This window comes from Dromiciops gliroides, chromosome 6 (genome assembly GCF_019393635.1).
Source record: "Dromiciops gliroides isolate mDroGli1 chromosome 6, mDroGli1.pri, whole genome shotgun sequence".
Classification (NCBI taxonomy): domain Eukaryota; kingdom Metazoa; phylum Chordata; class Mammalia; order Microbiotheria; family Microbiotheriidae; genus Dromiciops; species Dromiciops gliroides.
This window is the reverse complement of record NC_057866.1, coordinates 172,306,667-172,321,297: the sequence shown is the minus strand read 5'-3', so window position 1 is coordinate 172,321,297 and position 14,631 is coordinate 172,306,667.

Below are 14,631 nucleotides of genomic sequence, written 5' to 3'. Positions count from 1 at the left end.
ACCTCCATATGACATTGTGCAAGTCACTTAACTTCTCTAAAACTATTTTCTCATGAGAAAAATCCAATCTATAGTTCCTATATCACAGTGTTGTTGTGAAGCTCAAAGTTGCTTTGTAACCTTTCAATTATGATTCTAAAGGTCAGTTAATAGTGTAATCCTGGCCTGATAGTAAAGAGAGGTGTCATAATTGGAAATCAAGTTGTATCATTCCTAAACCATCTTAAACTATGTATTGGGGAAATTACATTTCCAGAGAAATGTATCTATGTTTCACGTTCTCCCCCATAGACATCCTTCAGCAGATATTTTCAGTTATTGTCACTCAGACATAAAACCAATTGATTGAATATTTTACTTACTTCTATAATCAGGATCTCACCCTTAGCCCACACAATGACTTTTTCAAGGACTATTTCCACCTTTTGTTGGACTTGATCTTCTTTTTTAAATTTCTATTTTTGTGGGTATGTTTACCTCCTAATACATCCCATGAAGGTAGGGGAAGTATAGCCTCATAAGTGAGATGAATAGAAAGCCCAAGATACAGAGTTCCTGTGTAATTAATAAACAATGTATTAATTAGGCTAGCTGATAATCAATAACTTGATGCTCAGTGGTTTCTCTTGGTAAATAAAGACACCTAATTAAGATACTGAATGCTTTAAACATTTTTAGAAAATTGAATGCATGTGACAAGAGAAATTAACCTTGATTGGTCAATACTTAATGAGAGAGTAGATATATTAATGAGGAGGTGGGCAAAAAGTATTCAACTCCTCATGCTGAGAAAATAACTTGATCATGGGACTTGGATCATGGGATCATTGGACAAAGGAATCTATCTCTACCCAGACCAATGTAGTTAGTTTTCTCATTCATAAGCTGGGTCACCCAAAACTCAAATGTGGAGGGGTTACAAGGACATGGACTTAATGCTTTAGGGCTGGAATATACCTATATTAAAGTCTATTTATGCTCTAAACAAAAGTAAGGTCTTCTAATTGGGTGAGGTCCTGCCCAATACTGAGCAGCATGTTCCTAAAGGATTTGAGCAATCTTATGTATCAGCAATGTCCTTCAGAAACAGACTGACTGGCCTATAGGGACTGCTCCCTAAATGAAGAAATAGGAAAAAAACACTTAATCATAATTTAATAATTGATTATTAATGTAACAAAACAATAATTTCTCCCATAAGAAAACACAATGATTGGGTTAAAGAATAGAAATAGCATTGTTCAACTTTCTCTGCCATACTTGCTCCTTAAAAGAGGAGGAGATTGGATTCTTCATAAGCTCAGTAGATTGTAAATTCATTGAGGGCAGGAACTATTTTTTCCATCAATCATCCCCTGTACATAACAGGTACTTTAAAAAAAATGCTTGCTGAATTGAAGGGAGAGAGGAGAAGGAGGAAAAAATTGTGGATTTGATTACAAAGATTTCCATGAATTTTACTCCCATTCACAGTGGCAGCCTGCTTCCCTAACTAGCAAAAAATCAACTTGATAAAAATTTAAAATTAAATTAAATTAATTAAAATGTAATAATAAAATTTAAAATTTAATAATTTTGATAATAAATATTTAAAATTTAAATAAATTAAAAATTAAATTATATTTAATGCTATTAAAACAATAAAAAGGGAAGCCTAGTCCAACTCTTAATCTGTTAGGGGAAGCATGTCTTTCAGGTATTCCAGCCACCATGTCTATCATGATACCATTAATTTAAGGTGTTCTGTATTTTTCTTTTTTAATCATGTGTTTAGATGTTGATTTTAATAGAATTTTGGTAGATTTTGCTTCTTATGTCAGTTTTATGATTAAAAATAAGAATATCCCTTCCATTTTTATATATTCATAGGAGTGACAGATTTAAACAGTTAGCTCTAATTTGAACTACAGCAGATTTTTCTTTTAAAATACTTTTACTGACAATCTATTAACAAATATTAAATACTTTGTTACTATCACAATCACTTCCCCACTTTATCTCCATGCTGTAGTGCCCTTTATTGCCAAATAAGAAAACTGTCCCCCAAAGAAGTGATGCAAAAGTGGATGATACAGTGAATACAGCTGACATAATATGCAATATTGCATAGCTGTCAGCCCTCTTTATTGAAAGGAAGGAAAAATGTTAACATACCATACGTTCTCTGGAACCAAAATTGGTCATTGAATTAGCTCTGAAGAAGGTTGCAATTTAATCTTCTCTTCATTTACATTATTGTAGTTATAAATATCAATTTCCTAATTTTTCTTTCTTTGCTCTGCATTGGTTCAAAGTCTTTCCAAGTTTTTCTTCCTTCCTTCCCTGCTTCCTTCCTCCCTCTCTCCCTCCCTTCCCCCTTCCTTCCCTCCTCTTTCCCTTCCTTCCTTTCTTCCTTTCTTTCTTTCTTTCTTCCTTTCTTTCTTCCTTCCTTTCTTTCTTTCTTTCTTTCTTTCTTTCTTTCTTTCTTTCTTTCTTTCTTTCTTTCTTTCTTTCTTTCTTTCTTTCTTTCTTTCTTTCTTTCTTTCTTTCTTTCTTTCTTTCTTTCTTTCTTTCTTTCTTTCTTTTCCTTCATTTATATGAAATTATATTTCACAACAAGCTTATATCAAAATGTCTTCAGCCATTCTCCTGTAGCAACTTTTAGAGAGGAAAAGCCTTAGTAAGTTTTGGCTTATGTCATGTGTATTAATATATGTGTGAATGTGTATATGTATACATTTCATATACATATATGTATATTTACATGTCTATGTATGTATTCACAAACTAAAATGACTGTGACAGAACAAACTAAAAAGAACTGATTACTTCAGCAAATTTACTTGTAATAAATGGATTGCTACAGCCATATAAATTTTGCAGTAATTGTCTATCCCATTCAGCCTATTTACTTTTAGTTGATTATTCTGCAGTATATTAGTATTATTCTGCATAAGTGACACGGTGACCTGGGTACTTATGCAGCTAAATTGAGCAATCTATAACATAATCTTGTAAGATTAAAAAATATATACTCTGACCTTGTCTTATCTATTTCTAAATCTGTAATTTATCAGGTTCAGTTAGATAAACTTATCACAATTTGAACTGTCAGTCCCAGAGAAGCACAATCTTGTTTTCATTTTTGTTTTGTTTTTTTATTTTGTTTTTGTATTTTGAATGCTTTATAGCTAGTTGTATTGCTATGTCTAAGTAAAAGTAATGAAGAAAACCAAGCTATAAGGGGCCTCAGAAATCATCTTCCCCAAAATCTTCATTTTATAAATGAGGAAACAGAATTGGTGGTAAAAATTATTTCTCCAAAGTCTCATGGAGAATAAGTAAGAAATGTAGGTTTTGAACCCCAGACCTCTGACTTTAAATCTAACATTCTTTTTCCTATGCCACACTGTCTTTCTTCAGGAAAAAGTGGACATGTAAAATTCAATATTCCCCCTCTCTTTATTTTTTTGCACCACTCATGCTGTTTCTCAGGAATCTGCCTGGCCTTGAACACTTATTGAAGAGTACAATCATTCAAATTGTCAAATATTACTGCTTGGTAATGGTATATAAGTATATTTTGCATAAATATTAATGTCATTAACATTGAGAGCTTAGGAAATTCAGATTTAATTAAGAAGATATGCAAAGGTAGCAATTTCCCTTTCCTACTTCAGGCAAACTTGTTCTAAGTTTGGATGATTTCTCTAAGGACAGTTGCTGGGTGACCATTGCTGATTAAACCGGGACAAAAACAAATGTTTTCACCAAAGCATAAATAAAGGTCATAGCAGTAGTATATGAACAATCAGATTTTTCTTTCTTAGAGCTCAGTAATATGGATTTTATAGAGGACCCATAGTGAATTGGATGGGATAAATATTTATTCATGTAATGAGCCTTATGGATTAATGAAATTTTTTTAAAGAAAGCATCTATTAATAGTTTACTAGTGTCAAACTTACTAGAGTCAAATGCAACTAGACAACAATAACACCTTTTTTAGGGTAAGGGATGTCTTTTTTGTTGACAGCTAGGTGACCCAGTAGATAGAGTGTCTGGCCTGGAGTCCAAAGACTTATCTTCTTCAGTTCAAATCTGGCCTCAGACACTTATTGGCTTTGTGAACCTGGGCAAGTCACTTAACCTTGTTTCTCTCAGTTTTCCAGTCTGTAAAATGAAGTAGAGGAAGAAATGGAAAACCACTCCAGTAGCTTTGCCAAGAAAATTCCAAATGGTGTCATGAAGAGTTGGACACAACTGAAATGACTGAACAACAGACTTCCAGGCACTATTATGAGCACTAAGAATAAAAATAAAAAACTGGATTGACCCTGATTTCTAAAAGGATATTTCATCCCAATAGGAGGAAACATTGCATTTAGAAGATTGGTAGCTGGAAATGAGTTTGGTCTGGGGATTCAAAAGGACAAAGGGCCTTTGTCCATATTCCATAGGTCCATCATCATTACTTTTCCAGAAGTAATGTTAGTATTACCTTGATTACTCACTGTGTCAAGACAAGGGAGGGAGGCTGGGGTTGGGGAGTGGAGTAGGACAGATTTATATACTTTTAGCAGGAAGGTAGATGGCAAGATGGCCCATATAGATAGGTGGATTTAAATGTGAAGCATCATCTAGTCAGCAGCCAAGACAGATACTAGTAGGCTCTACATTGAAACCGAGAACTGAATTAGGTTTTCTATCAGAATGCAGACTCATATTTTGGGTAATCCATATTATTTCTTTGGGCCTCATTCATGTTCCCCTCTGAAAAATGATGTTAGTGGATTAGATTTTCTCTTTCAGCCCCAGTATAGTATGATTCCACGTTATTATTGTTATTGGTTTTTGTACACAGAGGATAAATAAAGGTTTTCACTTATATAAGGTAAATATGATCTATTATATCTAAGTATGCATAATGGAAGGGAAACACCACCATGTTCTTTATCCTTTGGTGGAATAGACTTGCAAGGAGAGCAAGAATGGAAGTAACACATTTTTGTTGTTATTTCTTTAATTTGTTATTTGTTATATTATTTTTGTTGTCTTTTTGTGGGGCAATGAGGGTTAAGTAACTGCCCAAGGTCACACAGCTAGTGTCAAGTGTCTGAGGACAGATTTGAACTCAGGTCATCCTGAATCCAGGGCTGGTGCTTTGTCCACTGTGCCACCTAGCTGCCTCACTTTGTTGTCTTTTTTTTTAATCATTTATTTTAGGTGGGGACTGTGAGAATCATTACAAAAGGAAGTCATTCACTTTCTCAGTGACTGTGCCATATATTCTCTTTGTCCAGGATCATTATAAGTAACATATGCAAAACACTTTGACAAACCTCAAACTGATTTATCAGTGTCATATATTATTATTAACAGGATATTTGTTGAAAGGCAGAAGGGCATGTTTGAGAGAAGCCTGGTGCCCTCAGATTTAGTAAGACTTGGTTCCAGTATCACATCTGGCATATCAGGCAGGTCATATAATCTTTCAGTGTTCCCAGACAACTTACTAAGACATCAAGTTACAGAGCAGTTACAGATATGTTTTGGGAAAGGAAACTACTCACCAGGAATTACCTACACAAATAAAATCAGAGGTCTGATTAAAAAACAACCAAAACATAACTATTGAGCAGCCAACCTTTTCCTTAGTTGACTTCCCCTCAAAAATATGAAGGTGGTAAATAAGATAGGATGCATTAGGAAAGCCATAAAGAGGACAGATATTTTTATCCCATGTCATGAAAGTAGGAGTAGATGCAGGAAATTGTTAGTTCTATATTTATTCATGTTAAAATCTGTCAGCAAGCCCACCTTTACTTTTGAATCATAGGATTTAGAATTGGAGGATCAATCTATCGCAGTCCCTTCTCCTTCTCCATTACTTCTCCCATACCACTCCCTAATCCACACCATTTTATATATGAGGAAGCTGAGCCCAGTGAAGTTCTAGATCTAGCCCAGGTCACACAGCAAGTTACTTACAGAGAAGAGACTAGAACCCCACATTCTTGATTTTTGTAATCCAACACATTGACAACATGAAGCCTTTATTTATCTTTTGTGGGAAAAAAGTCATGGAAACACAGCTATAGTTGGAAGAAAAAATCCAATCCACTAGCCTTGTTTTTCAGATAGAGAAAGTGAATCAGGTCTAAAGATATTGTGTGGATTGCCTCAAATATGTCTAAATTCTCATAGAAACCATAAGTTAGTTTTCAATTACATTGTGTAGCCAGCTAATATCTAGCTAGCTAATGAACATGCTTCACATCCGAACCAGCCAACTACCTGGGCCATCTTTCTGTCTGCAATGCTGCTTCATGTGCAGTGCCTCTGAACCCCCAATTTCTCTTTCTTGTCTGGGAGGAGTAATCAAATAAATACTTATAGCACTTCTGTAAAAGTCATGACAATGGGGGCAGCTAGGTGGCACAGTGGATAGAGCACCAACCCTGGAGTCAGGAGTACCTGAGTTCAAATCTGGCCTCAGACACTTAACACTTACTAGCTGTGTGACCCTGGGCAAGTCACTTAACCCCAATTGCCTCACTAAAAAAAAAAAAAGTCATGACAATGTACTTATGGATCAATTCACTTTTGAATCTCCAGACAAAACTAGGTTCCTTTGTCTCTCCTTTGTATAATTAAATGTCTGAATTTAATACCATTTCCCCTTTCATATTATTGCAAAAATCTTTCTCATGATAAGATGACAAATATTCAAATGCATAAGTAGTAAAAGAAAAATAACTTTAGTTAATATTTCCCTAGCATGAAAGTCACTTCAGACACTGAAATGAAATGTTTTAATCCCACAGAATAACAAGCAATGAAAGAGTTAAAGAAGTTTCCAAATTCAGTTTATTCATGAATATGAATACTTGGGCTCCTCATTTAAGGAAATCCAAGTCATGATGTATGCTGTCCCAAATTACTTTCTGCTGATTCAATCTCCCTTCATTACCTCTGGTTTGTTCAGCAGGTTTCTCAATTGTATTTTGGAGATTTGAAGTTAACTGTGCCCAATAAAAAAAAAAAAAAAGTCAAGCAATCACAACAGTAGCTTGTTTCTATGGAAGCTAAGTGGCAATAACATGGAAAATTCCTGTTATGATTTCACAAAGCTTACTCAACCTTAGCAAGTAAATTCCATATTGAAATACTCCCTTAGTCTCAGGGCTCTTTTCAGTAAAAAATTGCTAATATAATTGATTGATGAGAAAACAGGCTCACAGATTTCTCACATGGGGAAAGCCCAACTAGGTTCCCTATTTCAAGACCTAGATCAGTGAATGTCAAGATCATAGTCTAGGCAAATAACTTAGTGATCCTAAGATCATAGATTTAGAGCTGGATGGAACCTCAGAAACGTTCTAGTCCAACCCTTTCATTTCACAAATGAGAAAAATGAAGCCCAGAAATGTTAAAAGATTTGCCTACAATCTCATAATTAATAAACCAAAGAGCTGGGATTTGAACAAAGGTTCTCTTGATGAAAACCAACATTCTTGCACTGCTGTGGATTTTCGGTCATCAGACATGTGGACAACTCTCAATACTTGACTCCTTTGTATTGTTATTACTACTGATATTATTAATCAATATTTACATGCTATTGATGGTCAGTCAGACCCCATCTGGTATTTTCTTGGCAAAGATACTGGAATGGATTTCCATTTTCTTTTTCAGCTCATTTTACAGGTGAGGAAACTGAGGCAAACAGAGTTAAGTGACTTGCCTAGGATCACGCAAGTAGTAAGTGACTGAGGGTATATATATATATATATTTTTTTTTTTTGCAGGCAATGGGGGTTAAGTGACTTGCCCAGGGTCACACAGCTAGTAAGTGTCAAGTGTCTGAGGCCGGGTTTGAACTCAGGAACTCCTGAATTCAGGGCCGGTGCTTTATCCACTGCGCCACCTAGCTGCCCCTGAGGGTATATTTGAACTCAGTTCTTCCTGAGTTCTAGACCTAGTATTGTATCTACCATACCACTCAGCCGCCTCTAAGCACTTTAAGGTTTTCAAAACGCTGTGCCTTATATCTCAGTCACCCCTCAAAATAACCCAGAGGGGTAAGGGTTATAATATCCCCATTTTAGAGATGAGGAACATGATGCTGAGTAAAGCCAAGTGATTTACCCAGAGTCACATAGCTATCTAGTGGCTGAAATAGAGTTTAAATTCAGGCCTTCCTAATTCCAACTTCAGTGGTCTATCCACTATGCCAGTTAGCTCTGTAACTTGTTACATAGGAAAATTATCAGGGTAAGAGTTTCTATTCTTGAGTTAAAGTGAAAAACATAGCTAATGCTGAATTTATGCATATATTGATCCATGCTCTCTTAGGTCACATTAGTAGAAGAACTATGAGAAGTTGAAAAAAGCAATCAATTTATTCCATATATGTGGTATCAAAATATAATTGAGCCCATGTTCTCTAGACCTCTCTACTGCACCATCCATGAAAATGATATAATGTTTTGGGCATTATACATACAGAAACCTAGAGTGTGAAAAGCTCTGTCTGCCTCAATTTCCTTATCTACAAAAAGGGGTCATAATAGCACCTACCTACCAGTGTTGTAGTGAGGATTAAATTAAATAATGTTTGTAAAATGTGTTGCATGCCTTAAAGTGCCATTATTGTTGTTCATGTTGTTAGTGCTGTAAAAATTGGTCAAGTTCTTCAAACTCTGAAGGATTTAGAAGTTAAGTGTCAGGCTTTAGAAGAATGCCTAGGAGATCCAGATCCTGCTTCTTCAGGGGATGTTCAGTCACAGTGTGTCAACTGGGTAAAAACCTAAGTACAGTTGTAAATCCAGTCAATGAGTTCATAGGAAATGGATCTGAACTTCACATATAATTGTATGCTGTTGGGTTATAGCTGATCAAAAAAGAGATTGAGATCATGACCTTTCTGTGGAATTGTTCTCTGCTGTCACGGTTGTCACCAGGACATACTCAAAAATGCTAAAATTTGTTAGAACCTGCTGGAACTCATACCATACTAAGATAGCACTTAACTATTTGGGTCAGCCTCTATACCAAGGTGACATATTGAAGTAGAACAATAACAGATCCTACCAACATTGTACTGAATATTTATTTCTAAAATTTTCCTAAATATTCAAAGTATCTAAAGCACTGTTATATAGTAGACAGACGTTGAGAAAATAATTAGGAAGACCTCAGTTTAAATCTTGCCTCTGCAAAAGGCAAGTTTGATAACCCTAGGCACATCACTTAAGCACTCTTATGCTCAATATCCTCATAAGTTAACTAGGGATAATATTATCTGAAGTACTTGACAAAGAGAATTGTTGTCATGCTCCAAGCACATCCACATTGATATTAATACCATAAATAAAACTTGACATATAGAAACTATAAATCAATGAAATCATTTCTCTTGGGCTCTCTTTCCAGAGACAGTGAAAGGTCTCACAGAATTGGTTTTATCATGAATCCAAAGACAACAAGGAAAGTCTTTTCATGAGAAATTTTCTCCTTTTTTAGTGATAAAGATGACTAAGTCAAAGACTACTGGGAAGGTAATTATGGCAACATCTATTGCAAACAGTGAAATAGGAAAGAAATTATATAAATCACTTTACGTAATAACACGAACCAAGTAAATTCAATTATTTCAACATTTATTAAACTCATAATGTGCAAGATAAAATGCTATGCCCTAGGGATATTTTTAAAATCAACAAACAATAGTCCCTCTCCTTAAGAAGCATTTCTCCCCCATTCTTTCTTTTTTTCTTTTACATTTAATATGCAACATAATAAACAAATATTTTGAGGTGGAATAGAATATTAACAATTTAGGATTACTATGAACAGCTTCTTATAAGAGGTGATACCTGAGGTGGGGGAATTCTAAGAGTTGTAGGGAGAAGGAAATGAAATTCATGTGTGGGGAACAGTTTCTTCAAAGGTACAGAGGTGATATATGAGTTTATAGAGTAGTGTATAGGCCTATCTGTTTCAATTTTGAATATCTGAGGAGGAGGAATGTAACATCACGTTGGAAATATAGACTGGAGCCAGATTTTGAACAGCTTTTAATGCCAAAATTCTGCTTCTGTGTGTTATCTTATAAGGAATAGGAAGCCTCTAAAGGTTCTTGAGTGGAAAACTGATATGATCAAACTTTTACTTTAACATTATTTGGATAAATCAAAGTAGGGATAAAATAGGAAGACTAATTCAACCTGACCTTTTTCATGTTTGCTATTGGCAAATATAGTGGAAAACACACACACACACACACACAAATTATTGGAAATTATATCTTGGAATTAAGAAGTGAAAGAAGCCATATGTGTGTGTGTGTATACACATAATACATATATATATATGTATATACACGTATAATACACTTGTATATAGATATATATATACCATGTATGTGTATACACATATGTACGTGTATATAGACACACATGTATGATATGTATGTACATGTATATGCATATGTATATTGGTGTGTGTGTATATAATTCATTATCCTCACATGTATATTATGAATACATATTTCATGAAGGGAGGCAGAAGCTAATGAATATGAGAGTGGAATATTGCAAAAAATTGATTATATCAGTAGATAATGACAATTGATTTTGTCTCTTCTCTCTCTCTTTCTCTATCACACATGCACACATGCACACACATATGGCTTTCATTGAAAACAATATTGACTGACAAAACAAAACAAACAAAAAAAGTAATGGAGATGAAAATTTTGTCAGATTGCTTAGGATAAGACAGCCATGCCAGATCATCCTGAAAGCATTAATAAATGAGACTTGAAGGAGGACAAAAAATGGAAGTGAAACAATATATGGACAAAAAAATATCAGTAATCTTTTAATTGCCAAATCTGATGACCTTTTCCCATTTCTCAACCATGTTGACTTCCATGCAACCTTTGAAACTGTTTAGCACTCTCTTCTCTAGTTTTATGTAGCACTGCTCTCTCTTGGTTCTCCTCCTACCCATTTGATGACTCCTCAGTCTCTTTTCCCTTGAGTTCATTAATGCTAACTATGAGTATCTACCAAATCTCCATCCTTGTGCCTCTTTCCTTCTCCATCTAGTCTATCCTAAATGCTGATCTCATCTTTTCCTATGAGTTCAATTATTTTTGCTGAGTAGATGATTTTCAGAGCTATTTGTCTACCTCTAAACTCTTTCATGACCTTCAGTCTAGTATCAACAACTGCTTATTATATATCCTGAACTAGATATCCCGTAGACATTTCAAATACATTTCAAAAGTAAGACTAATTATCTTTCCTCCTAAATACTCCTATCTTCCAAATATCCTTATTACTGTCAAAGTCACAACCATCCTCCTATTCAACCATGCTTAAAACCTCTGTGCTACATTCAACTCACACTCACCCCATATATCCAGTCTATTGTCAATTCTTTGTGTTTCAACTTTCCTACCTCTACATTCTTCTTTTAATTCATTCCCTGCCCCTAACTCTACAATTCAGCAATAGTAATTATCTTGTTCTTCAAACAAGACCCTCCTGATTTTTGACAAGTACATTAATTGTTCTAATATATGGACTTCTTTCCCTCATCTCTGCCTCTTGGATTCACTGGCTTCCTTCAAGACTTAGCTCAAATCTTATCTTTTGCAGGAAGGTCTCCCCTGGATTCCTTAATTCTAGTGTTTTCCTTATGAAACTAGATTTCATTTAAACAGTGTCTTGTTGATATTGTTTAGTTGTTTCACTTGTGTCTGACTGTTCATAATCCCATTGGGAGTTCTCTTGGAAAAGATACTATAGTGGTTTGCCATGTCTTTCTCTAGATGAGAAAACTAAGAAAACAAGGTCAAGTGTCATACCCAGGGTCACCCAGCTATTAAGTGTTTGAGACCAGGATTTGAACTCACAAAAATGAGTCTTCCTAACTCCAAGCACTTCACTTTATCCACTGTTCCACCTAGCTACTCACACAATATCATATACCTATTTGCATATCTCTTCCATTAAAATATGAACTCGTTGATGGCAGAGCCTATAATTTTGCCTTTCATTGTATCCCCTGCACTTATCACAGTACCTGACAGAGTAATACTTAATAAATGCTTATCAACTGACTGACCTTTATGTAGTGATTATTCTCATCATTAAGTGATGATAGGATCAAAGTCTCCTGACTCCCACACCTCAATGTAATGTGATATTTGAGCAATTGTAGATGGCACAAAATGATTATATGAAGTAGATACTTATTTGAATTTAATTATTAAAATTAATTATTTGAAGAATTTACTATTCCGCTTAAAACAAAAACACAACTGTACTTCACTGTAGCAAATTGAGTAACATACAGAATAGAGAAGATACCCATGATGGCTACTCCATACAAACTTCCAGTATAAGTTAGAATTATATATTGAGAAGAAAAGGATTTTTTTTGGATGTATGAATAATTTCCTCCATTTTCCATTAACCTATACAAATCTCTTAAATCATTTACTGTAACTGCAATGCTTGACAATAGGAGAATGTGATTCAAAGCAACTGGGACACTGAGGATTGATTCATATGAGTATTGTATTAATTTATAATTGAGTTATGGAAGTTGGCTTCACCATTTGAGGAAGGCCAATTTAATTCATGGTAAATAGACTTACATTTCCAAAAGTTAATAACAACTACAGACCTTTGGCACTGTTAAACTACCCATTACCAGTGGAAGATAAATTTTGAGTTGACATTCATCCTAAGATTTGTAACCTTTTCATGATTCTCCTATATCTACCCAGCATCCTTTTATACAAAGGGTACATAATATAAACTTTACAAAAGGTCAGTATGGACAGGAAATTATATTGCTCAACATTATGAAAACCTATTCTACCATGTGTGCTACTCTGCAATTTTAAAACTTTTAGTTTATATCTTAGAAATACAGTGTTTTATTCTATGAAATATCTTATTTCAGAATTTCAAGGATATTATTAAGTAGGAGAAAATTAGTATATCATTAAAAAGATCCTGAAGTTGGCAATTAGGATGACTTAAATTCAAACCCCTCTGTCCCTTATTAGCCAAGTGATCATGGGTAAGTCATTTAGCTGATCTGATGCTAAGGCAATTCTAAAACTATAAATTATGGTCTGGTTGCAATTTGCATGGCAGAATGTGGTTCTCCCACTGCAAGTTCCTACACTAATGAAAGCACAGGTCTTTACCATGTTGATATACTAAGCAGAATAACAATTTTACCTTTATTGGTAACAGAGCCTGCTGGGTAGAATATGCCAAAAGAAGTAAGAATTCCACCTCATAGCCAGATAGTTCTCTACAAGTATCCTCTATTACCAAGTTCTTTATTCCCTGTACCTCCTGTCTTCCTCTCAACTATCTAAAGTTTAAAGCAGCCTCCTTTTAGTACCACCCTACATATCCAAAATCTATTTTGCTACTTGAAGTCCAAAAGTACTTCCCTGTTTGTTCCAATTATTTGGAAGCTATCAATGTATTGTACATATTGACTATTATTTCTTTTGTATGTATATTTATTGTCTAACTCCTAGAATAGGGTGATCAGGCTCTTGGTGTGTAGGATAATGTCTTATATGATTTTGTATTCACATAAAATTGATCAAAGTCCTTTGCTCATGACAAACACTCTAACCTTTTTTTTTTCCGTAAATATTTAGAGCCTTTCTATAAGGGTGGAAAAATGATCCCAAAGGAACATTTTCTACTATCAAGAAAGTAAAACTGCTAGCAGTAGTTAAGAAATTCAAATTGATACAAGAATAAACTGTAGAATAAAAGACTACAGAGAAAAGGAGGTCAATAATTTCCTTCTATTAACTTCACATGGGATATTATACATGCCATATATAATTGGAATAGGATAAGAAGGAAAAGAGTAGACTGGAATGTAAAGTGAATAAATGTTTGTTGAAGTGAAATGGCCTGTAATATTTTTATTCCCCCCCCCCAAAAAAAAAACCCTCAAAACTTAAAGTTCAGGGTAACCTAAAGGGTAATAGAGGAGCACATGATAGGCATGAATATGTACAAATAAGAATTATACAAGAGATGCTGTATAACTGAAAGTCATTGAACAAATGTTTATTAAGCATTTTACTATGTCCCAGGCACTGTGGTAAGCACAGAGATTACAAAGAATAGCAAAAACACACTTCCTAAATTCAGGGAGCTCTCATTCTAGTCGGGGAAACAACATGCAAAAGGTGTGCATTCAAGAAATGTACAATATAAATGGAAATTGTTATTCAATCATGTCCAACTCTTTTTTTTCTTTTTTTGCAGGGAAATGGGGGTTAAGTGACTTGCCCAGGGTCACACAGCTAGTAAGTGTCAAGTGTCTGAGGCTGGATTTGAACTCAGGTACTCCTGAATCCAGGGCCAGTGCTTTATCCACTGTGCCACCTAGCTGCCACCACGTCCAACTCTTGGGATTTTCTTGGCAAAGATATTGGAATGGTTTGCCATTTCTTTCTGCACCTCATTTTAGACATGAGGAAACTGAGGCAAACAAGATTACGTTAATTGTCCAGGGTCACACAGTTAGTAAGTGTAATGATGCCATGTATGAACTCATGAACTTCATGACTTCAATCTAGCACTC